This window comes from Chlorocebus sabaeus, chromosome 21 (genome assembly GCF_047675955.1).
Source record: "Chlorocebus sabaeus isolate Y175 chromosome 21, mChlSab1.0.hap1, whole genome shotgun sequence".
In the NCBI taxonomy this organism is placed as follows: domain Eukaryota; kingdom Metazoa; phylum Chordata; class Mammalia; order Primates; family Cercopithecidae; genus Chlorocebus; species Chlorocebus sabaeus.
Window position 1 is genome coordinate 3,816,583 of NC_132924.1, and position 24,687 is coordinate 3,841,269.

Here is a 24,687-nt window from a genome sequence, read left to right on the forward strand (position 1 = left end):
GGCCTGCAGGGGCCGCCGGGAGCAGGAGCGAGCCCTGGAGAGGCCGAGTCGAGGACAGCCTGGGTCTGCAGAGTCCGCCGGGAGGAGGAGCTGGGCCTGGAGAGGCTGTCTGAAGGAAGTCTGGGGCATGGAGACGCCATTGGAGGGCAGGAGCCGGGCCCGGAGAGGCCACCGTGGGGCCCGGCTTCAGGACGTTTGGGGCCTACAAAGGCGGCGGAGAGGGAGCTCGGCCGGAGCCGAGTCCAAAGAGGTTGTCGTGAGGCCGGAGATCGGCCCGCGGCCGCAGCAGGAGCAGAACGAGCTGGGCCTGGACACGAGGCCGGGAGGCCGCAACTGGGCCTGGAGAGGCCGGACTGAGGAAGTTCGGGGCCTGGAGAGGCCGCCGAAAGGCAAAGGCTGGGCCTGGAGAGGCCGTTCCCCGTGACGAATGAGTTGGGCCTAATGAGGCCACGGGGAGTCGGGAGGAGAGCGTGGCGGAGCCGCCGAAAGGCAAGAGGAGCTCTGGCCTGGGGAGTCCGCGGTCAGGCGAGAGCTGGGCGTGGACAGTCCACTGTGAGGCAGAGGCTGGGCCCGTGCAGGCCTTCGCGAGGCAGGAGGCTGGGCCTGGCGAGGCCGACTGGAGGTCAAGTCCTGGGCCTGAGGAGGTCGCCCAGAGGCGTGATCGGGGCTGGGCCTCAAGAGGCCAGTGGCAGGCCGGAGGAGCTGGGCCTGGAGAGGCTGACCTGAGGAAGTCTGGCAGCTGGAGAGGGCGTGGAGAGGCAGGAGCCGGGCTGGCGGAGGCCGACTGGGCGACGAGTTGGGCCTGCAGGGGCCGCCGGGAGCGGGAGCGAGCCCTGGATAGGCCGAGTCGAGGCCAGCGTGGGCCTGCAGAGGCCGCCGGGAGGAGGAGCGGGCACTGGAGAGGCTGACCTGAGGAAGTCTGGCAGCTGGAGAGGCCGAGGAGAGGCAGGAGCTGGGCCGGCGGAAGGCGACTGGGCGACGAGCACGGCCTGCAGGGGCCGCCGGGAGCAGGAGCGAGCCCTGGAGAGGCCGAGTCGAGGACAGCCTGGGTCTGCAGAGTCCGCCGGGAGGAGGAGCTGGGCCTGGAGAGGCTGTCTGAAGGAAGTCTGGGGCATGGAGACGCCATTGGAGGGCAGGAGCCGGGCCCGGAGAGGCCACCGTGGGGCCCGGCTTCAGGACGTTTGGGGCCTACAAAGGCCGCGGAGCGGGAGCTGGGCCGGAGCCGAGTCCAAAGAGGTTGTCGTGAGGCCGGAGATCGGCCCGCGGCCGCAGCAGGAGCAGAACGAGCTGGGCCTGGACACGAGGCCGGGAGGCCGCAACTGGGCCTGGAGAGGCCGGACTGAGGAAGTTCGGGGCCTGGAGAGGCCGCCGAAAGGCAAAGGGTGGGCCTGGAGAGGCCGTTCCCCGTGACGAATGAGTTGGGCCTAATGAGGCCACGGGGAGTCGGGAGGAGAGCGTGGCGGAGCCGCCGAAAGGCAAGAGGAGCTCTGGCCTGGGGAGGCCGCGGTCAGGCGAGAGCTGGGCGTGGACAGTCCACTGTGAGGCAGAGGCTGGGCCCGTGCAGGCCTTCGCGAGGCAGGAGGCTGGGCCTGGCGAGGCCGACTGGAGGTCAAGTCCTGGGCCTGAGGAGGTCGCCCAGAGGCGTCATCAGGGCTGGGCCTCAAGAGGCCAGTGGCAGGCCGGAGGAGCTGGGCCTGGAGAGGCTGACCTGAGGAAGTCTGGCAGCTGGAGAGGGCGTGGAGAGGCAGGAGCTGGGCCGGCGGAGGCCGACTGGGCGACGAGTTGGGCCTGCAGGGGCCGCCGGGAGCGGGAGCGAGCCCTGGATAGGCCGAGTCGAGGCCAGCGTGGGCCTGCAGAGGCCGCCGGGAGGAGGAGCGGGCACTGGAGAGGCTGACCTGAGGAAGTCTGGCAGCTGGAGAGGCCGAGGAGAGGCAGGAGCTGGGCCGGCGGAAGGCGACTGGGCGACGAGCACGGCCTGCAGGGGCCGCCGGGAGCAGGAGCGAGCCCTGGAGAGGCCGAGTCGAGGACAGCCTGGGTCTGCAGAGTCCGCCGGGAGGAGGAGCTGGGCCTGGAGAGGCTGTCTGAAGGAAGTCTGGGGCATGGAGACGCCATTGGAGGGCAGGAGCCGGGCCCGGAGAGGCCACCGTGGGGCCCGGCTTCAGGACGTTTGGGGCCTACAAAGGCCGCGGAGAGGGAGCTGGGCCGGAGCCGAGTCCAAAGAGGTTGTCGTGAGGCCGGAGATCGGCCCGCGGCCGCAGCAGGAGCAGAACGAGCTGGGCCTGGACACGAGGCCGGGAGGCCGCAACTGGGCCTGGAGAGGCCGGACTGAGGAAGTTCGGGGCCTGGAGAGGCCGCCGAAAGGCAAAGGCTGGGCCTGGAGAGGCCGTTCCCCGTGACGAATGAGTTGGGCCTAATGAGGCCACGGGGAGTCGGGAGGAGAGCGTGGCGGAGCTGCCGAAAGGCAAGAGGAGCTCTGGCCTGGGGAGGCCGCGGTCAGGCGAGAGCTGGGCGTGGACAGTCCACTGTGAGGCAGAGGCTGGGCCCGTGCAGGCCTTCGCGAGGCAGGAGGCTGGGCCTGGCGAGGCCGACTGGAGGTCAAGTCCTGGGCCTGAGGAGGTCGCCCAGAGGCGTCATCGGGGCTGGGCCTCAAGAGGCCAGTGGCAGGCCGGAGGAGCTGGGCCTGGAGAGGCTGACCTGAGGAAGTCTGGCAGCTGGAGAGGGCGTGGAGAGGCAGGAGCTGGGCCGGCGGAGGCCGACTGGGCGACGAGTTGGGCCTGCAGGGGCCGCCGGGAGCGGGAGCGAGCCCTGGATAGGCCGAGTCGAGGCCAGCGTGGGCCTGCAGAGGCCGCCGGGAGGAGGAGCGGGCACTGGAGAGGCTGACCTGAGGAAGTCTGGCAGCTGGAGAGGCCGAGGAGAGGCAGGAGCTGGGCCGGCGGAAGGCGACTGGGCGACGAGCACGGCCTGCAGGGGCCGCCGGGAGCAGGAGCGAGCCCTGGAGAGGCCGAGTCGAGGACAGCCTGGGTCTGCAGAGTCCGCCGGGAGGAGGAGCTGGGCCTGGAGAGGCTGTCTGAAGGAAGTCTGGGGCATGGAGACGCCATTGGAGGGCAGGAGTCGGGCCCGGAGAGGCCACCGTGGGGCCCGGCTTCAGGACGTTTGGGGCCTACAAAGGCCGCGGAGAGGGAGCTGGGCCGGAGCCGAGTCCAAAGAGGTTGTCGTGAGGCCGGAGATCGGCCCGCGGCCGCAGCAGGAGCAGAACGAGCTGGGCCTGGACACGAGGCCGGGAGGCCGCAACTGGGCCTGGAGAGGCCGGACTGAGGAAGTTCGGGGCCTGGAGAGGCCGCCGAAAGGCAAAGGCTGGGCCTGCAGAGGCCGTTCCCCGTGACGAATGAGTTGGGCCTAATGAGGCCACGGGGAGTCGGGAGGAGAGCGTGGCGGAGCTGCCGAAAGGCAAGAGGAGCTCTGGCCTGGGGAGGCCGCGGTCAGGCGAGAGCTGGGCGTGGACAGTCCACTGTGAGGCAGAGGCTGGGCCCGTGCAGGCCTTCGCGAGGCAGGAGGCTGGGCCTGGCGAGGCCGACTGGAGGTCAAGTCCTGGGCCTGAGGAGGTCGCCCAGAGGCGTCATCGGGGCTGGGCCTCAAGAGGCCAGTGGCAGGCCGGAGGAGCTGGGCCTGGAGAGGCTGACCTGAGGAAGTCTGGCAGCTGGAGAGGGCGTGGAGAGGCAGGAGCCGGGCCGGCGGAGGCCGACTGGGCGACGAGTTGGGCCTGCAGGGGCCGCCGGGAGCGGGAGCGAGCCCTGGATAGGCCGAGTCGAGGCCAGCGTGGGCCTGCAGAGGCCGCCGGGAGGAGGAGCGGGCACTGGAGAGGCTGACCTGAGGAAGTCGGGCAGCTGGAGAGGCCGAGGAGAGGCAGGAGCTGGGCCGGCGGAAGGCGACTGGGCGACGAGCACGGCCTGCAGGGGCCGCCGGGAGCAGGAGCGAGCCCTGGAGAGGCCGAGTCGAGGACAGCCTGGGTCTGCAGAGTCCGCCGGGAGGAGGAGCTGGGCCTGGAGAGGCTGTCTGAAGGAAGTCTGGGGCATGGAGACGCCATTGGAGGGCAGGAGCCGGGCCCGGAGAGGCCACCGTGGGGCCCGGCTTCAGGACGTTTGGGGCCTACAAAGGCCGCGGAGAGGGAGCTGGGCCGGAGCCGAGTCCAAAGAGGTTGTCGTGAGGCCGGAGATCGGCCCGCGGCCGCAGCAGGAGCAGAACGAGCTGGGCCTGGACACGAGGCCGGGAGGCCGCAACTGGGCCTGGAGAGGCCGGACTGAGGAAGTTCGGGGCCTGGAGAGGCCGCCGAAAGGCAAAGGCTGGGCCTGGAGAGGCCGTTCCCCGTGACGAATGAGTTGGGCCTAATGAGGCCACGGGGAGTCGGGAGGAGAGCGTGGCGGAGCTGCCGAAAGGCAAGAGGAGCTCTGGCCTGGGGAGGCCGCGGTCAGGCGAGAGCTGGGCGTGGACAGTCCACTGTGAGGCAGAGGCTGGGCCCGTGCAGGCCTTCGCGAGGCAGGAGGCTGGGCCTGGCGAGGCCGACTGGAGGTCAAGTCCTGGGCCTGAGGAGGTCGCCCAGAGGCGTCATCGGGGCTGGGCCTCAAGAGGCCAGTGGCAGGCCGGAGGAGCTGGGCCTGGAGAGGCTGACCTGAGGAAGTCTGGCAGCTGGAGAGGGCGTGGAGAGGCAGGAGCTGGGCCGGCGGAGGCCGACTGGGCGACGAGTTGGGCCTGCAGGGGCCGCCGGGAGCGGGAGCGAGCCCTGGATAGGCCGAGTCGAGGCCAGCGTGGGCCTGCAGAGGCCGCCGGGAGGAGGAGCGGGCACTGGAGAGGCTGACCTGAGGAAGTCTGGCAGCTGGAGAGGCCGAGGAGAGGCAGGAGCTGGGCCGGCGGAAGGCGACTGGGCGACGAGCACGGCCTGCAGGGGCCGCCGGGAGCAGGAGCGAGCCCTGGAGAGGCCGAGTCGAGGACAGCCTGGGTCTGCAGAGTCCGCCGGGAGGAGGAGCTGGGCCTGGAGAGGCTGTCTGAAGGAAGTCTGGGGCATGGAGACGCCATTGGAGGGCAGGAGCCGGGCCCGGAGAGGCCACCGTGGGGCCCGGCTTCAGGACGTTTGGGGCCTACAAAGGCCGCGGAGAGGGAGCTGGGCCGGAGCCGAGTCCAAAGAGGTTGTCGTGAGGCCGGAGATCGGCCCGCGGCCGCAGCAGGAGCAGAACGAGCTGGGCCTGGACACGAGGCCGGGAGGCCGCAACTGGGCCTGGAGAGGCCGGACTGAGGAAGTTCGGGGCCTGGAGAGGCCGCCGAAAGGCAAAGGCTGGGCCTGGAGAGGCCGTTCCCCGTGACGAATGAGTTGGGCCTAATGAGGCCACGGGGAGTCGGGAGGAGAGCGTGGCGGAGCTGCCGAAAGGCAAGAGGAGCTCTGGCCTGGGGAGGCCGCGGTCAGGCGAGAGCTGGGCGTGGACAGTCCACTGTGAGGCAGAGGCTGGGCCCGTGCAGGCCTTCGCGAGGCAGGAGGCTGGGCCTGGCGAGGCCGACTGGAGGTCAAGTCCTGGGCCTGAGGAGGTCGCCCAGAGGCGTCATCGGGGCTGGGCCTCAAGAGGCCAGTGGCAGGCCGGAGGAGCTGGGCCTGGAGAGGCTGACCTGAGGAAGTCTGGCAGCTGGAGAGGGCGTGGAGAGGCAGGAGCCGGGCCGGCGGAGGCCGACTGGGCGACGAGTTGGGCCTGCAGGGGCCGCCGGGAGCAGGAGCGAGCCCTGGATAGGCCGAGTCGAGGCCAGCGTGGGCCTGCAGAGGCCGCCGGGAGGAGGAGCGGGCACTGGAGAGGCTGACCTGAGGAAGTCTGGCAGGTGGAGAGGCCGAGGAGAGGCAGGAGCTGGGCCGGCGGAAGGCGACTGGGCGACGAGCACGGCCTGCAGGGGCCGCCGGGAGCAGGAGCGAGCCCTGGAGAGGCCGAGTCGAGGACAGCCTGGGTCTGCAGAGTCCGCCGGGAGGAGGAGCTGGGCCTGGAGAGGCTGTCTGAAGGAAGTCTGGGGCATGGAGACGCCATTGGAGGGCAGGAGCCGGGCCCGGAGAGGCCACCGTGGGGCCCGGCTTCAGGACGTTTGGGGCCTACAAAGGCCGCGGAGAGGGAGCTGGGCCGGAGCCGAGTCCAAAGAGGTTGTCGTGAGGCCGGAGATCGGCCCGCGGCCGCAGCAGGAGCAGAACGAGCTGGGCCTGGACACGAGGCCGGGAGGCCGCAACTGGGCCTGGAGAGGCCGGACTGAGGAAGTTCGGGGCCTGGAGAGGCCGCCGAAAGGCAAAGGCTGGGCCTGGAGAGGCCGTTCCCCGTGACGAATGAGTTGGGCCTAATGAGGCCACGGGGAGTCGGGAGGAGAGCGTGGCGGAGCCGCCGAAAGGCAAGAGGAGCTCTGGCCTGGGGAGGCCGCGGTCAGGCGAGAGCTGGGCGTGGACAGTCCACTGTGAGGCAGAGGCTGGGCCCGTGCAGGCCTTCGCGAGGCAGGAGGCTGGGCCTGGCGAGGCTGACTGGAGGTCAAGTCCTGGGCCTGAGGAGGTCGCCCAGAGGCGTGATCGGGGCTGGGCCTCAAGAGGCCAGTGGCAGGCCGGAGGAGCTGGGCCTGGAGAGGCTGACCTGAGGAAGTCTGGCAGCTGGAGAGGGCGGGGAGAGGCAGGAGCTGGGCCGGCGGAGGCCGACTGGGCGACGAGTTGGGCCTGCAGGGGCCGCCGGGAGCGGGAGCGAGCCCTGGATAGGCCGAGTCGAGGCCAGCGTGGGCCTGCAGAGGCCGCCGGGAGGAGGAGCGGGCACTGGAGAGGCTGACCTGAGGAAGTCTGGCAGCTGGAGAGGCCGAGGAGAGGCAGGAGCTGGGCCGGCGGAAGGCGACTGGGCGACGAGCACGGCCTGCAGGGGCCGCCGGGAGCAGGAGCGAGCCCTGGAGAGGCCGAGTCGAGGACAGCCTGGGTCTGCAGAGTCCGCCGGGAGGAGGAGCTGGGCCTGGAGAGGCTGTCTGAAGGAAGTCTGGGGCATGGAGACGCCATTGGAGGGCAGGAGCCGGGCCCGGAGAGGCCACCGTGGGGCCCGGCTTCAGGACGTTTGGGGCCTACAAAGGCCGCGGAGAGGGAGCTGGGCCGGAGCCGAGTCCAAAGAGGTTGTCGTGAGGCCGGAGATCGGCCCGCGGCCGCAGCAGGAGCAGAACGAGCTGGGCCTGGACACGAGGCCGGGAGGCCGCAACTGGGCCTGGAGAGGCCGGACTGAGGAAGTTCGGGGCCTGGAGAGGCCGCCGAAAGGCAAAGGCTGGGCCTGGAGAGGCCGTTCCCCGTGACGAATGAGTTGGGCCTAATGAGGCCACGGGGAGTCGGGAGGAGAGCGTGGCGGAGCTGCCGAAAGGCAAGAGGAGCTCTGGCCTGGGGAGGCCGCGGTCAGGCGAGAGCTGGGCGTGGACAGTCCACTGTGAGGCAGAGGCTGGGCCCGTGCAGGCCTTCGCGAGGCAGGAGGCTGGGCCTGGCGAGGCCGACTGGAGGTCAAGTCCTGGGCCTGAGGAGGTCGCCCAGAGGCGTCATCGGGGCTGGGCCTCAAGAGGCCAGTGGCAGGCCGGAGGAGCTGGGCCTGGAGAGGCTGACCTGAGGAAGTCTGGCAGCTGGAGAGGGCGTGGAGAGGCAGGAGCTGGGCCGGCGGAGGCCGACTGGGCGACGAGTTGGGCCTGCAGGGGCCGCCGGGAGCGGGAGCGAGCCCTGGATAGGCCGAGTCGAGGCCAGCGTGGGCCTGCAGAGGGCGCCGGGAGGAGGAGCGGGCACTGGAGAGGCTGACCTGAGGAAGTCTGGCAGCTGGAGAGGCTGAGGAGAGGCAGGAGCTGGGCCGGCGGAAGGCGACTGGGCGACGAGCACGGCCTGCAGGGGCCGCCGGGAGCAGGAGCGAGCCCTGGAGAGGCCGAGTCGAGGACAGCCTGGGTCTGCAGAGTCCGCCGGGAGGAGGAGCTGGGCCTGGAGAGGCTGTCTGAAGGAAGTCTGGGGCATGGAGACGCCATTGGAGGGCAGGAGCCGGGCCCGGAGAGGCCACCGTGGGGCCCGGCTTCAGGACGTTTGGGGCCTACAAAGGCCGCGGAGAGGGAGCTGGGCCGGAGCCGAGTCCAAAGAGGTTGTCGTGAGGCCGGAGATCGGCCCGCGGCCGCAGCAGGAGCAGAACGAGCTGGGCCTGGAAACGAGGCCGGGAGGCCGCAACTGGGCCTGGAGAGGCCGGACTGAGGAAGTTCGGGGCCTGGAGAGGCCGCCGAAAGGCAAAGGCAGGGCCTGGAGAGGCCGTTCCCCGTGACGAATGAGTTGGGCCTAATGAGGCCACGGGGAGTCGGGAGGAGAGCGTGGCGGAGCTGCCGAAAGGCAAGAGGAGCTCTGGCCTGGGGAGGCCGCGGTCAGGCGAGAGCTGGGCGTGGACAGTCCACTGTGAGGCAGAGGCTGGGCCCGTGCAGGCCTTCGCGAGGCAGGAGGCTGGGCCTGGCGAGGCCGACTGGAGGTCAAGTCCTGGGCCTGAGGAGGTCGCCCAGAGGCGTCATCGGGGCTGGGCCTCAAGAGGCCAGTGGCAGGCCGGAGGAGCTGGGCCTGGAGAGGCTGACCTGAGGAAGTCTGGCAGCTGGAGAGGGCGTGGAGAGGCAGGAGCTGGGCCGGCGGAGGCCGACTGGGCGACGAGTTGGGCCTGCAGGGGCCGCCGGGAGCGGGAGCGAGCCCTGGATAGGCCGAGTCGAGGCCAGCGTGGGCCTGCAGAGGCCGCCGGGAGGAGGAGCGGGCACTGGAGAGGCTGACCTGAGGAAGTCTGGCAGCTGGAGAGGCCGAGGAGAGGCAGGAGCTGGGCCGGCGGAAGGCGACTGGGCGACGAGCACGGCCTGCAGGGGCCACCGGGAGCAGGAGCGAGCCCTGGAGAGGCCGAGTCGAGGACAGCCTGGGTCTGCAGAGTCCGCCGGGAGGAGGAGCTGGGCCTGGAGAGGCTGTCTGAAGGAAGTCTGGGGCATGGAGACGCCATTGGAGGGCAGGAGCCGGGCCCGGAGAGGCCACCGTGGGGCCCGGCTTCAGGACGTTTGGGGCCTACAAAGGCCGCGGAGAGGGAGCTGGGCCGGAGCCGAGTCCAAAGAGGTTGTCGTGAGGCCGGAGATCGGCCCGCGGCCGCAGCAGGAGCAGAACGAGCTGGGCCTGGACACGAGGCCGGGAGGCCGCAACTGGGCCTGGAGAGGCCGGACTGAGGAAGTTCGGGGCCTGGAGAGGCCGCCGAAAGGCAAAGGCTGGGCCTGGAGAGGCCGTTCCCCGTGACGAATGAGTTGGGCCTAATGAGGCCACGGGGAGTCGGGAGGAGAGCGTGGCGGAGCTGCCGAAAGGCAAGAGGAGCTCTGGCCTGGGGAGGCCGCGGTCAGGCGAGAGCTGGGCGTGGACAGTCCACTGTGAGGCAGAGGCTGGGCCCGTGCAGGCCTTCGCGAGGCAGGAGGCTGGGCCTGGCGAGGCCGACTGGAGGTCAAGTCCTGGGCCTGAGGAGGTCGCCCAGAGGCGTCATCGGGGCTGGGCCTCAAGAGGCCAGTGGCAGGCCGGAGGAGCTGGGCCTGGAGAGGCTGACCTGAGGAAGTCTGGCAGCTGGAGAGGGCGTGGAGAGGCAGGAGCTGGGCCGGCGGAGGCCGACTGGGCGACGAGTTGGGCCTGCAGGGGCCGCCGGGAGCGGGAGCGAGCCCTGGATAGGCCGAGTCGAGGCCAGCGTGGGCCTGCAGAGGCCGCCGGGAGGAGGAGCGGGCACTGGAGAGGCTGACCTGAGGAAGTCTGGCAGCTGGAGAGGCCGAGGAGAGGCAGGAGCTGGGCCGGCGGAAGGCGACTGGGCGACGAGCACGGCCTGCAGGGGCCGCCGGGAGCAGGAGCGAGCCCTGGAGAGGCCGAGTCGAGGACAGCCTGGGTCTGCAGAGTCCGCCGGGAGGAGGAGCTGGGCCTGGAGAGGCTGTCTGAAGGAAGTCTGGGGCATGGAGACGCCATTGGAGGGCAGGAGCCGGGCCCGGAGAGGCCACCGTGGGGCCCGGCTTCAGGACGTTTGGGGCCTACAAAGGCCGCGGAGAGGGAGCTGGGCCGGAGCCGAGTCCAAAGAGGTTGTCGTGAGGCCGGAGATCGGCCCGCGGCCGCAGCAGGAGCAGAACGAGCTGGGCCTGGACACGAGGCCGGGAGGCCGCAACTGGGCCTGGAGAGGCCGGACTGAGGAAGTTCGGGGCCTGGAGAGGCCGCCGAAAGGCAAAGGCTGGGCCTGGAGAGGCCGTTCCCCGTGACGAATGAGTTGGGCCTAATGAGGCCACGGGGAGTCGGGAGGAGAGCGTGGCGGAGCCGCCGAAAGGCAAGAGGAGCTCTGGCCTGGGGAGGCCGCGGTCAGGCGAGAGCTGGGCGTGGACAGTCCACTGTGAGGCAGAGGCTGGGCCCGTGCAGGCCTTCGCGAGGCAGGAGGCTGGGCCTGGCGAGGCCGACTGGAGGTCAAGTCCTGGGCCTGAGGAGGTCGCCCAGAGGCGTCATCGGGGCTGGGCCTCAAGAGGCCAGTGGCAGGCCGGAGGAGCTGGGCCTGGAGAGGCTGACCTGAGGAAGTCTGGCAGCTGGAGAGGGCGTGGAGAGGCAGGAGCTGGGCCGGCGGAGGCCGACTGGGCGACGAGTTGGGCCTGCAGGGGCCGCCGGGAGCGGGAGCGAGCCCTGGATAGGCCGAGTCGAGGCCAGCGTGGGCCTGCAGAGGCCGCCGGGAGGAGGAGCGGGCACTGGAGAGGCTGACCTGAGGAAGTCTGGCAGCTGGAGAGGCCGAGGAGAGGCAGGAGCTGGGCCGGCGGAAGGCGACTGGGCGACGAGCACGGCCTGCAGGGGCCGCCGGGAGCCGGAGCGAGCCCTGGAGAGGCCGAGTCGAGGACAGCCTGGGTCTGCAGAGTCCGCCGGGAGGAGGAGCTGGGCCTGGAGAGGCTGTCTGAAGGAAGTCTGGGGCATGGAGACGCCATTGGAGGGCAGGAGCCGGGCCCGGAGAGGCCACCGTGGGGCCCGGCTTCAGGACGTTTGGGGCCTACAAAGGCCGCGGAGAGGGAGCTGGGCCGGAGCCGAGTCCAAAGAGGTTGTCGTGAGGCCGGAGATCGGCCCGCGGCCGCAGCAGGAGCAGAACGAGCTGGGCCTGGACACGAGGCCGGGAGGCCGCAACTGGGCCTGGAGAGGCCGGACTGAGGAAGTTCGGGGCCTGGAGAGGCCGCCGAAAGGCAAAGGCTGGGCCTGGAGAGGCCGTTCCCCGTGACGAATGAGTTGGGCCTAATGAGGCCACGGGGAGTCGGGAGGAGAGCGTGGCGGAGCTGCCAAAAGGCAAGAGGAGCTCTGGCCTGGGGAGGCCGCGGTCAGGCGAGAGCTAGGCGTGGACAGTCCACTGTGAGGCAGAGGCTGGACCCGTGCAGGCCTTCGCGAGGCAGGAGGCTGGGCCTGGTGAGGCCGACTGGAGGTCAAGTCCTGGGCCTGAGGAGGTCGCCCAGAGGCGTGATCGGGGCTGGGCCTCAAGAGGCCAGTGGCAGGCCGGAGGAGCTGGGCCTGGAAAGGCTGACCTGAGGAAGTCTGGCAGCTGGAGAGGGCGTGGAGAGGCAGGAGCTGGGCCGGCGGAGGCCGACTGGGCGACGAGTTGGGCCTGCAGGGGCCGCCGGGAGCGGGAGCGAGCCCTGGATAGGCCGAGTCGAGGCCAGCGTGGGCCTGCAGAGGCCGCCGGGAGGAGGAGCGGGCACTGGAGAGGCTGACCTGAGGAAGTCTGGCAGCTGGAGAGGCCGAGGAGAGGCAGGAGCTGGGCCGGCGGAAGGCGACTGGGCGACGAGCACGGCCTGCAGGGGCCGCCGGGAGCAGGAGCGAGCCCTGGAGAGGCCGAGTCGAGGACAGCCTGGGTCTGCAGAGTCCGCCGGGAGGAGGAGCTGGGCCTGGAGAGGCTGTCTGAAGGAAGTCTGGGGCATGGAGACGCCATTGGAGGGCAGGAGCCGGGCCCGGAGAGGCCACCGTGGGGCCCGGCTTCAGGACGTTTGGGGCCTACAAAGGCCGCGGAGAGGGAGCTGGGCCGGAGCCGAGTCCAAAGAGGTTGTCGTGAGGCCGGAGATCGGCCCGCGGCCGCAGCAGGAGCAGAACGAGCTGGGCCTGGACACGAGGCCGGGAGGCCGCAACTGGGCCTGGAGAGGCCGGACTGAGGAAGTTCGGGGCCTGGAGAGGCCGCCGAAAGGCAAAGGCTGGGCCTGGAGAGGCCGTTCCCCGTGACGAATGAGTTGGGCCTAATGAGGCCACGGGGAGTCGGGAGGAGAGCGTGGCGGAGCTGCCGAAAGGCAAGAGGAGCTCTGGCCTGGGGAGGCCGCGGTCAGGCGAGACCTGGGCGTGGACAGTCCACTGTGAGGCAGAGGCTGGGCCCGTGCAGGCCTTCGCGAGGCAGGAGGCTGGGCCTGGCGAGGCCGACTGGAGGTCAAGTCCTGGGCCTGAGGAGGTCGCCCAGAGGCGTCATCGGGGCTGGGCCTCAAGAGGCCAGTGGCAGGCCAGAGGAGCTGGGCCTGGAGAGGCTGACCTGAGGAAGTCTGGCAGCTGGAGAGGGCGTGGAGAGGCAGGAGCTGGGCCGGCGGAGGCCGACTGGGCGACGAGTTGGGCCTGCAGGGGCCGCCGGGAGCGGGAGCGAGCCCTGGATAGGCCGAGTCGAGGCCAGCGTGGGCCTGCAGAGGCCGCCGGGAGGAGGAGCGGGCACTGGAGAGGCTGACCTGAGGAAGTCTGGCAGCTGGAGAGGCCGAGGAGAGGCAGGAGCTGGGCCGGCGGAAGGCGACTGGGCGACGAGCACGGCCTGCAGGGGCCGCCGGGAGCAGGAGCGAGCCCTGGAGAGGCCGAGTCGAGGACAGCCTGGGTCTGCAGAGTCCGCCGGGAGGAGGAGCTGGGCCTGGAGAGGCTGTCTGAAGGAAGTCTGGGGCATGGAGACGCCATTGGAGGGCAGGAGCCGGGCCCGGAGAGGCCACCGTGGGGCCCGGCTTCAGGACGTTTGGGGCCTACAAAGGCCGCGGAGAGGGAGCTGGGCCGGAGCCGAGTCCAAAGAGGTTGTCGTGAGGCCGGAGATCGGCCCGCGGCCGCAGCAGGAGCAGAACGAGCTGGGCCTGGACACGAGGCCGGGAGGCCGCAACTGGGCCTGGAGAGGCCGGACTGAGGAAGTTCGGGGCCTGGAGAGGCCGCCGAAAGGCAAAGGCTGGGCCTGGAGAGGCCGTTCCCCGTGACGAATGAGTTGGGCCTAATGAGGCCACGGGGAGTCGGGAGGAGAGCGTGGCGGAGCTGCCGAAAGGCAAGAGGAGCTCTGGCCTGGGGAGGCCGCGGTCAGGCGAGAGCTGGGCGTGGACAGTCCACTGTGAGGCAGAGGCTGGGCCCGTGCAGGCCTTCGCAAGGCAGGAGGCTGGGCCTGGCGAGGCCGACTGGAGGTCAAGTCCTGGGCCTGAGGAGGTCGCCCAGAGGCGTCATCGGGGCTGGGCCTCAAGAGGCCAGTGGCAGGCCGGAGGAGCTGGGCCTGGAGAGGCTGACCTGAGGAAGTCTGGCAGCTGGAGAGGGCGTGGAGAGGCAGGAGCTGGGCCGGCGGAGGCCGACTGGGCGACGAGTTGGGCCTGCAGGGGCCGCCGGGAGCGGGAGCGAGCCCTGGATAGGCCGAGTCGAGGCCAGCGTGGGCCTGCAGAGGCCGCCGGGAGGAGGAGCGGGCACTGGAGAGGCTGACCTGAGGAAGTCTGGCAGCTGGAGAGGCCGAGGAGAGGCAGGAGCTGGGCCGGCGGAAGGCGACTGGGCGACGAGCACGGCCTGCAGGGGCCGCCGGGAGCAGGAGCGAGCCCTGGAGAGGCCGAGTCGAGGACAGCCTGGGTCTGCAGAGTCCGCCGGGAGGAGGAGCTGGGCCTGGAGAGGCTGTCTGAAGGAAGTCTGGGGCATGGAGACGCCATTGGAGGGCAGGAGCCGGGCCCGGAGAGGCCACCGTGGGGCCCGGCTTCAGGACGTTTGGGGCCTACAAAGGCCGCGGAGAGGGAGCTGGGCCGGAGCCGAGTCCAAAGAGGTTGTCGTGAGGCCGGAGATCGGCCCGCGGCCGCAGCAGGAGCAGAACGAGCTGGGCCTGGACACGAGGCCGGGAGGCCGCAACTGGGCCTGGAGAGGCCGGACTGAGGAAGTTCGGGGCCTGGAGAGGCCGCCGAAAGGCAAAGGCTGGGCCTGGAGAGGCCGTTCCCCGTGACGAATGAGTTGGGCCTAATGAGGCCACGGGGAGTCGGGAGGAGAGCGTGGCGGAGCTGCCGAAAGGCAAGAGGAGCTCTGGCCTGGGGAGGCCGCGGTCAGGCGAGAGCTGGGCGTGGACAGTCCACTGTGAGGCAGAGGCTGGGCCCATGCAGGCCTTCGCGAGGCAGGAGGCTGGGCCTGGCGAGGCCGACTGGAGGTCAAGTCCTGGGCCTGAGGAGGTCGCCCAGAGGCGTCATCGGGGCTGGGCCTCAAGAGGCCAGTGGCAGGCCGGAGGAGCTGGGCCTGGAGAGGCTGACCTGAGGAAGTCTGGCAGCTGGAGAGGGCGTGGAGAGGCAGGAGCTGGGCCGGCGGAGGCCGACTGGGCGACGAGTTGGGCCTGCAGGGGCCGCCGGGAGCGGGAGCGAGCCCTGGATAGGCCGAGTCGAGGCCAGCGTGGGCCTGCAGAGGCCGCCGGGAGGAGGAGCGGGCACTGGAGAGGCTGACCTGAGGAAGTCTGGCAGCTGGAGAGGCCGAGGAGAGGCAGGAGCTGGGCCGGCGGAAGGCGACTGGGCGACGAGCACGGCCTGCAGGGGCCGCCGGGAGCAGGAGCGAGCCCTGGAGAGGCCGAGTCGAGGACAGCCTGGGTCTGCAGAGTCCGCCGGGAGGAGGAGCTGGGCCTGGAGAGGCTGTCTGAAGGAAGTCTGGGGCATGGAGACGCCATTGGAGGGCAGGAGCCGGGCCCGGAGAGGCCACCGTGGGGCCCGGCTTCAGGACGTTTGGGGCCTACAAAGGCCGCGGAGAGGGAGCTGGGCCGGAGCCGAGTCCAAAGAGGTTGTCGTGAGGCCGGAGATCGGCCCGCGGCCGCAGCAGGAGCAGAACGAGCTGGGCCTGGACACGAGGCCGGGAGGCCGCAACTGGGCCTGGAGAGGCCGGACTGAGGAAGTTCGGGGCCTGGAGAGGCCGCCGAAAGGCAAAGGCTGGGCCTGGAGAGGCCGTTCCCCGTGACGAATGAGTTGGGCCTAATGAGGCCACGGGGAGTCGGGAGGAGAGCGTGGCGGAGCTGCCGAAAGGCAAGAGGAGCTCTGGCCTGGGGAGGCCGCGGTCAGGCGAGAGCTGGGCGTGGACAGTCCACTGTGAGGCAGAGGCTGGGCCCGTGCAGGCCTTCGCGAGGCAGGAGGCTGGGCCTGGCGAGGCCGACTGGAGGTCAAGTCCTGGGCCTGAGGAGGTCGCCCAGAGGCGTCATCGGGGCTGGGCCTCAAGAGGCCAGTGGCAGGCCGGAGGAGCTGGGCCTGGAGAGGCTGACCTGAGGAAGTCTGGCAGCTGGAGAGGGCGTGGAGAGGCAGGAGCTGGGCCGGCGGAGGCCGACTGGGCGACGAGTTGGGCCTGCAGGGGCCGCCGGGAGCGGGAGCGAGCCCTGGATAGGCCGAGTCGAGGCCAGCGTGGGCCTGCAGAGGCCGCCGGGAGGAGGAGCGGGCACTGGAGAGGCTGACCTGAGGAAGTCTGGCAGCTGGAGAGGCCGAGGAGAGGCAGGAGCTGGGCCGGCGGAAGGCGACTGGGCGACGAGCACGGCCTGCAGGGGCCGCCGGGAGCAGGAGCGAGCCCTGGAGAGGCCGAGTCGAGGACAGCCTGGGTCTGCAGAGTCCGCCGGGAGGAGGAGCTGGGCCTGGAGAGGCTGTCTGAAGGAAGTCTGGGGCATGGAGACGCCATTGGAGGGCAGGAGCCGGGCCCGGAGAGGCCACCGTGGGGCCCGGCTTCAGGACGTTTGGGGCCTACAAAGGCCGCGGAGAGGGAGCTGGGCCGGAGCCGAGTCCAAAGAGGTTGTCGTGAGGCCGGAGATCGGCCCGCGGCCGCAGCAGGAGCAGAACGAGCTGGGCCTGGACACGAGGCCGGGAGGCCGCAACTGGGCCTGGAGAGGCCGGACTGAGGAAGTTCGGGGCCTGGAGAGGCCGCCGAAAGGCAAAGGCTGGGCCTGGAGAGGCCGTTCCCCGTGACGAATGAGTTGGGCCTAATGAGGCCACGGGGAGTCGGGAGGAGAGCGTGGCGGAGCTGCCGAAAGGCAAGAGGAGCTCTGGCCTGGGGAGGCCGCGGTCAGGCGAGACCTGGGCGTGGACAGTCCACTGTGAGGCAGAGGCTGGGCCCGTGCAGGCCTTCGCGAGGCAGGAGGCTGGGCCTGGCGAGGCCGACTGGAGGTCAAGTCCTGGGCCTGAGGAGGTCGCCCAGAGGCGTCATCGGGGCTGGGCCTCAAGAGGCCAGTGGCAGGCCGGAGGAGCTGGGCCTGGAGAGGCTGACCTGAGGAAGTCTGGCAGCTGGAGAGGGCGTGGAGAGGCAGGAGCTGGGCCGGCGGAGGCCGACTGGGCGACGAGTTGGGCCTGCAGGGGCCGCCGGGAGCGGGAGCGAGCCCTGGATAGGCCGAGTCGAGGCCAGCGTGGGCCTGCAGAGGCCGCCGGGAGGAGGAGCGGGCACTGGAGAGGCTGACCTGAGGAAGTCTGGCAGCTGGAGAGGCCGAGGAGAGGCAGGAGCTGGGCCGGCGGAAGGCGACTGGGCGACGAGCACGGCCTGCAGGGGCCGCCGGGAGCAGGAGCGAGCCCTGGAGAGGCCGAGTCGAGGACAGCCTGGGTCTGCAGAGTCCGCCGGGAGGAGGAGCTGGGCCTGGAGAGGCTGTCTGAAGGAAGTCTGGGGCATGGAGACGCCATTGGAGGGCAGGAGCCGGGCCCGGAGAGGCCACCGTGGGGCCCGGCTTCAGGACGTTTGGGGCCTACAAAGGCCGCGGAGAGGGAGCTGGGCCAGAGCCGAGTCCAAAGAGGTTGTCGTGAGGCCGGAGATCGGCCCGCGGCCGCAGCAGGAGCAGAACGAGCTGGGCCTGGACACGAGGCCGGGAGGCCGCAACTGGGCCTGGAGAGGCCGGACTGAGGAAGTTCGGGGCCTGGAGAGGCCGCCGAAAGGCAAAGGCTGGGCCTGGAGAGGCCGTTCCCCGTGACGAATGAGTTGGGCCTAATGAGGCCACGGGGAGTCGGGAGGAGAGCGTGGCGGAGCTGCCGAAAGGCAAGAGGAGCTCTGGCCTGGGGAGGCCGCGGTCAGGCGAGAGCTGGGCGTGGACAGTCCACTGTGAGGCAGAGGCTGGGCCCGTGCAGGCCTTCGCGAGGCAGGAGGCTGGGCCTGGCGAGGCCGACTGGAGGTCAAGTCCTGGGCCTGAGGAGGTCGCCCAGAGGCGTCATCGGGGCTGGGCCTCAAGAGGCCAGTGGCAGGCCGGAGGAGCTGGGCCTGGAGAGGCTGACCTGAGGAAGTCTGGCAGCTGGAGAGGGCGTGGAGAGGCAGGAGCTGGGCCGGCGGAGGCCGACTGGGCGACGAGTTGGGCCTGCAGGGGCCGCCGGGAGCGGGAGCGAGCCCTGGATAGGCCGAGTCGAGGCCAGCGTGGGCCTGCAGAGGCCGCCGGGAGGAGGAGCGGGCACTGGAGAGGCTGACCTGAGGAAGTCTGGCAGCTGGAGAGGCCGAGGAGAGGCAGGAGCTGGGCCGGCGGAAGGCGACTGGGCGACGAGCACGGCCTGCAGGGGCCGCCGGGAGCAGGAGCGAGCCCTGGAGAGGCCAAGTCGAGGACAGCCTGGGTCTGCAGAGTCCGCCGGGAGGAGGAGCTGGGCCTGGAGAGGCTGTCTGAAGGAAGTCTGGGGCATGGAGACGCCATTGGAGGGCAGGAGCCGGGCCCGGAGAGGCCACCGTGGGGCCCGGCTTCAGGACGTTTGGGGCCTACAAAGGCCGCGGAGAGGGAGCTGGGCCGGAGCCGAGTCCAAAGAGGTTGTCGTGAGGCCGGAGATCGGCCCGCGGCCGCAGCAGGAGCAGAACGAGCTGGGCCTGGACACGAGGCCGGGAGGCCGCAACTGGGCCTGGAGAGGCCGGACTGAGGAAGTTCGGGGCCTGGAGAGGCCGCCGAAAGGCAAAGGCTGGGCCTGGAGAGGCCGTTCCCCGTGACGAATGAGTTGGGCCTAATGAGGCCACGGGGAGTCGGGAGGAGAGCGTGGCGGAGCTGCCGAAAGGCAAGAGGAGCTCTGGCCTGGGGAGGCCGCGGTCAGGCGAGAGCTGGGCGTGGACAGTCCACTGTGAGGCAGAGGCTGGGCCCGTGCAGGCCTTCGCGAGGCAGGAGGCTGGGCCTGGCGAGGCCGACTGGAGGTCAAGTCCTGGGCCTGAGGAGGTCGCCCAGAGGCGTCATCGGGGCTGGGCCTCAAGAGGCCAGTGGCAGGCCGGAGGAGCTGGGCCTGGAGAGGCTGACCTGAGGAAGTCTGGCAGCTGGAGATGGCGTGGAGAGGCAGGAGCTGGGCCGGCGGAGGCCGACTGGGCGACGAGTTGGGCCTGCAGGGGCCGCCGGGAGCGGGAGCGAGCCCTGGATAGGCCAAGTCGAGGCCAGCGTGGGCCTGCAGAGGCCGCCGGGAGGAGGAGCGGGCACTGGAGAGGCTGACCTGAGGAAGTCTGGCAGCTGGAGAGGCCGAGGAGAGGCAGGAGCTGGGCCGGCGGAAGGCGACTGGGCGACGAGCACGGCCTGCAGGGGCCGCCGGGAGCAGGAGCGAGCCCTGGAGAGGCCGAGTCGAGGACAGCCTGGGTCTGCAGAGTCCGCCGGGAGGAGGAGCTGGGCCTGGAGAGGCTGTCTGAAGGAAGTCTGGGGCATGGAGACGCCATTGGAGGGCAGGAGCCGGGCCCGGAGAGGCCACCGTGGGGCCCGGCTTCAGGACGTTTGGGGCCTACAAAGGCCGCGGAGAGGGAGCTGGGCCGGAGCCGAGTCCAAAGAGGTTGTCGTGAGGCCGGAGATCGGCCCGCGGCCGCAGCAGGAGCAGAACGAGCTGGGCCTGGACACGAGGCCGGGAGGCCGCAACTGGGCCTGGAGAGGCCGGACTGAGGAAGTTCGGGGCCTGGAGAGGCCGCCGAAAGGCAAAGGCTGGGCCTGGAGAGGCCGTTCCCCGTGACGAATGAGTTGGGCCTAATGAGGCCACGGGGAGTCGGGAGGAGAGCGTGGCGGAGCTGCCGAAAGGCAAGAGGAGCTCTGGCCTGGGGAGGCCGCGGTCAGGCGAGAGCTGGGCGTGGACAGTCCACTGTGAGGCAGAGGCTGGGCCCGTGCAGGCCTTCGCGAGGCAGGAGGCTGGGCCTGGCGAGGCCGACTGGAGGTCAAGTCCTGGGCCTGAGGAGGTCGCCCAGAGGCGTGATCGGGGCTGGGCCTCAAGAGGCCAGTGGCAGGCCGGAGGAGCTGGGCCTGGAGAGGCTGACCTGAGGAAGTCTGGCAGCTGGAGAGGGAGTGGAGAGGCTGGAGAGGGCGTGGAGAGGCAGGAGCCGGGCCGGCGGAGGCCGACTGGGCGACGAGTTGGGCCTGCAGGGACCGCCGGGAGCGGGAGCGAGCCCTGGATAGGCCGAGTCGAGGCCAGCGTGGGCCTGCAGAGGCCGCCGGGAGGAGGAGCGGGCACTGGAGAGGCTGACCTGAGGAAGTCTGGCAGCTGGAGAGGCCGAGGAGAGGCAGGAGCTGGGCCGGCGGAAGGCGACTGGGCGACGAGCACGGCCTGCAGGGGCCGCCGGGAGCAGGAGCGAGCCCTGGAGAGGCCGAGTCGAGGACAGCCTGGGTCTGCAGAGTCCGCCGGGAGGAGGAGCTGGGCCTGGAGAGGCTGTCTGAAGGAAGTCTGGGGCATGGAGACGCCATTGGAGGGCAGGAGCCGGGCCCGGAGAGGCCACCGTGGGGCCCGGCTTCAGGACGTTTGGGGCCTACAAAGGCCGCGGAGAGGGAGCTGGGCCGGAGCCGAGTCCAAAGAGGTTGTCGTGAGGCCGGAGATCGGCCCGCGGCCGCAGCAGGAGCAGAACGAGCTGGGCCTGGACACGAGGCCGGGAGGCCGCAACTGGGCCTGGAGAGGCCGGACTGAGGAAGTTCGGGGCCTGGAGAGGCCGCCGAAAGGCAAAGGCTGGGCCTGGAGAGGCCGTTCCCCGTGACGAATGAGTTGGGCCTAATGAGGCCACGGGGAGTCGGGAGGAGAGCGTGGCGGAGCTGCCGAAAGGCAAGAGGAGCTCTGGCCTGGGGAGGCCGCGGTCAGGCGAGAGCTGGGCGTGGACAGTCCACTGTGAGGCAGAGGCTGGGCCCGTGCAGGCCTTCGCGAGGCAGGAGGCTGGGCCTGGCGAGGCCGACTGGAGGTCAAGTCCTGGGCCTGAGGAGGTCGCCCAGAGGCGTCATCGGGGCTGGGCCTCAAGAGGCCAGTGGCAGGCCGGAGGAGCTGGGCCTGGAGAGGCTGACCTGAGGAAGTCTGGCAGCTGGAGAGGGCGTGGAGAGGCAGGAGCTGGGCCGGCGGAGGCCGACTGGGCGACGAGTTGGGCCTGCAGGGGCCGCCGGGAGCGGGAGCGAGCCCTGGATAGGCCGAGTCGAGGCCAGCGTGGGCCTGCAGAGGCCGCCGGGAGGAGGAGCGGGCACTGGAGAGGCTGACCTGAGGAAGTCTGGCAGCTGGAGAGGCCGAGGAGAGGCAGGAGCTGGGCCGGCGGAAGGCGACTGGGCGACGAGCACGGCCTGCAGGGGCCGCCGGGAGCAGGAGCGAGCCCTGGAGAGGCCGAGTCGAGGACAGCCTGGGTCTGCAGAGTCCGCCGGGAGGAGGAGCTGGGCCTGGAGAGGCTGTCTGAAGGAAGTCTGGGGCATGGAGACGCCATTGGAGGGCAGGAGCCGGGCCCGGAGAGGCCACCGTGGGGCCCGGCTTCAGGACGTTTGGGGCCTACAAAGGCCGCGGAGAGGGAGCTGGGCCGGAGCCGAGTCCAAAGAGGTTGTCGTGAGGCCGGAGATCGGCCCGCGGCCGCAGCAGGAGCAGAACGAGCTGGGCCTGGACAGGAGGCCGGGAGGCCGAAACTGGGCCTGGAGAGGCCGTTCCCCGTGACGAATGAGTTGGGCCTAATGAGGCCACGGGGAGTCGGGAGGAGAGCGTGGCGGAGCCGCCGAAAGGCAAGAGGAGCTCTGGCCTGGGGAGGCCGCGGTCAGGCGAGAGCTGGGCGTGGACAGTCCACTGTGAGGCAGAGGCTGGGCCCGTGCAGGCCTTCGCGAGGCAGGAGGCTGGGCCTGGCGAGGCCGACTGGAGGTCAAGTCCTGGGCCTGAGGAGGTCGCCCAGAGGCGTCATCGGGGCTGGGCCTCAAGAGGCCAGTGGCAGGCCGGAGGAGCTGGGCCTGGAGAGGCTGACCTGAGGAAGTCTGGCAGCTGGAGAGGGCGTGGAGAGGCAGGAGCTGGGCCGGCGGAGGCCGACTGGGCGACGAGTTGGGCCTGCAGGGGCCGCCGGGAGCGGGAGCGAGCCCTGGATAGGCCGAGTCGAGGCCAGCGTGGGCCTGCAGAGGCCGCCGGGAGGAGGAGCGGGCACTGGAGAGGCTGACCTGAGGAAGTCTGGCAGCTGGAGAGGCCGAGGAGAGGCAGGAGCTGGGCCGGCGGAAGGCGACTGGGCGACGAGCACGGCCTGCAGGGGCCGCCGGGAGCAGGAGCGAGCCCTGGAGAGGCCGAGTCGAGGACAGCCTGGGTCTGCAGAGTCCGCCGGGAGGAGGAGCTGGGCCTGGAGAGGCTGTCTGAAGGAAGTCTGGGGCATGGAGACGCCATTGGAGGGCAGGAGCCGGGCCCGGAGAGGCCACCGTGGGGCCCGGCTTCAGGACGTTTGGGGCCTACAAAGGCCGCGGAGAGGGAGCTGGGCCGGAGCCGAGTCCAAAGAGGTTGTCGTGAGGCCGGAGATCGGCCCGCGGCCGCAGCAGGAGCAGAACGAGCTGGGCCTGGACACGAGGCCGGGAGGCCGCAACTGGGCCTGGAGAGGCCGGACTGAGGAAGTTCGGGGCCTGGAGAGGCCGCCGAAAGGCAAAGGCTGGGCCTGGAGAGGCCGTTCCCCGTGACGAATGAGTTGGGCCTAATGAGGCCACGGGGAGTCGGGAGGAGAGCGTGGCGGAGCTGCCGAAAGGCAAGAGGAGCTCTGGCCTGGGGAGGCCGCGGTCAGGCGAGAGCTGGGCGTGGACAGTCCACTGTGAGGCAGAGGCTGGGCCCGTGCAGGCCTTCGCGAGGCAGGAGGCTGGGCCTGGCGAGGCCGACTGGAGGTCAAGTCCTGGGCCTGAGGAGGTCGCCCAGAGGCGTCATCGGGGCTGGGCCTCAAGAGGCCAGTGGCAGGCCGGAGGAGCTGGGCCTGGAGAGGCTGACCTGAGGAAGTCTGGCAGCTGGAGAGGGCGTGGAGAGGCAGGAGCTGGGCCGGCGGAGGCCGACTGGGCGACGAGTTGGGCCTGCAGGGGCCGCCGGGAGCGGGAGCGAGCCCTGGATAGGCCGAGTCGAGGCCAGCGTGGGCCTGCAGAGGCCGCCGGGAGGAGGAGCGGGCACTGGAGAGGCTGACCTGAGGAAGTCTGGCAGCTGGAGAGGCCGAGGAGAGGCAGGAGCTGGGCCGGCGGAAGGCGACTGGGCGACGAGCACGGCCTGCAGGGGCCACCGGGAGCAGGAGCGAGCCCTGGAGAGGCCGAGTCGAGGACAGCCTGGGTCTGCAGAGTCCGCCGGGAGGAGGAGCTGGGCCTGGAGAGGCTGTCTGAAGGAAGTCTGGGGCATGGAGACGCCATTGGAGGGCAGGAGCCGGGCCCGGAGAGGCCACCGTGGGGCCCGGCTTCAGGACGTTTGGGGCCTACAAAGGCCGCGGAGAGGGAGCTGGGCCGGAGCCGAGTCCAAAGAGGTTGTCGTGAGGCCGGAGATCGGCCCGCGGCCGCAGCAGGAGCAGAACGAGCTGGGCCTGGACACGAGGCCGGGAGGCCGCAACTGGGCCTGGAGAGGCCGGACTGAGGAAGTTCGGGGCCTGGAGAGGCCGCCGAAAGGCAAAGGCTGGGCCTGGAGAGGCCGTTCCCCGTGACGAATGAGTTGGGCCTAATGAGGCCACGGGGAGTCGGGAGGAGAGCGTGGCGGAGCTGCCGAAAGGCAAGAGGAGCTCTGGCCTGGGGAGGCCGCGGTCAGGCGAGAGCTGGGCGTGGACAGTCCACTGTGAGGCAGAGGCTGGGCCCGTGCAGGCCTTCGCGAGGCAGGAGGCTGGGCCTGGCGAGGCCGACTGGAGGTCAAGTCCTGGGCCTGAGGAGGTCGCCCAGAGGCGTGATCGGGGCTGGGCCTCAAGAGGCCAGTGGCAGGCCGGAGGAGCTGGGCCTGGAGAGGCTGACCTGAGGAAGTCTGGCAGCTGGAGAGGGCGTGGAGAGGCAGGAGCTGGGCCGGCGGAGGCCGACTGGGCGACGAGTTGGGCCTGCAGGGGCCGCCGGGAGCGGGAGCGAGCCCTGGATAGGCCGAGTCGAGGCCAGCGTGGGCCTGCAGAGGCCGCCGGGAGGAGGAGCGGGCACTGGAGAGGCTGACCTGAGGAAGTCTGGCAGCTGGAGAGGCCGAGGAGAGGCAGGAGCTGGGCCGGCGGAAGGCGACTGGGCGACGAGCACGGCCTGCAGGGGCCGCCGGGAGCAGGAGCGAGCCCTGGAGAGGCCGAGTCGAGGACAGCCTGGGTCTGCAGAGTCCGCCGGGAGGAGGAGCTGGGCCTGGAGAGGCTGTCTGAAGGAAGTCTGGGGCATGGAGACGCCATTGGAGGGCAGGAGCCGGGCCCGGAGAGGCCACCGTGGGGCCCGGCTTCAGGACGTTTGGGGCCTACAAAGGCCGCGGAGAGGGAGCTGGGCCGGAGCCGAGTCCAAAGAGGTTGTCGTGAGGCCGGAGATCGGCCCGCGGCCGCAGCAGGAGCAGAACGAGCTGGGCCTGGACACGAGGCCGGGAGGCCGCAACTGGGCCTGGAGAGGCCGGACTGAGGAAGTTCGGGGCCTGGAGAGGCCGCCGAAAGGCAAAGGCTGGGCCTGGAGAGGCCGTTCCCCGTGACGAATGAGTTGGGCCTAATGAGGCCACGGGGAGTCGGGAGGAGAGCGTGGCGGAGCCGCCGAAAGGCAAGAGGAGCTCTGGCCTGGGGAGGCCGCGGTCAGGCGAGAGCTGGGCGTGGACAGTCCACTGTGAGGCAGAGGCTGGGCCCGTGCAGGCCTTCGCGAGGCAGGAGGCTGGGCCTGGCGAGGCCGACTGGAGGTCAAGTCCTGGGCCTGAGGAGGTCGCCCAGAGGCGTCATCGGGGCTGGGCCTCAAGAGGCCAGTGGCAGGCCGGAGGAGCTGGGCCTGGAGAGGCTGACCTGAGGAAGTCTGGCAGCTGGAGAGGGCGTGGAGAGGCAGGAGCTGGGCCGGCGGAGGCCGACTGGGCGACGAGTTGGGCCTGCAGGGGCCGCCGGGAGCGGGAGCGAGCCCTGGATAGGCCGAGTCGAGGCCAGCGTGGGCCTGCAGAGGCCGCCGGGAGGAGGAGCGGGCACTGGAGAGGCTGACCTGAGGAAGTCTGGCAGCTGGAGAGGCCGAGGAGAGGCAGGAGCTGGGCCGGCGGAAGGCGACTGGGCGACGAGCACGGCCTGCAGGGGCCGCCGGGAGCCGGAGCGAGCCCTGGAGAGGCCGAGTCGAGGACAGCCTGGGTCTGCAGAGTCCGCCG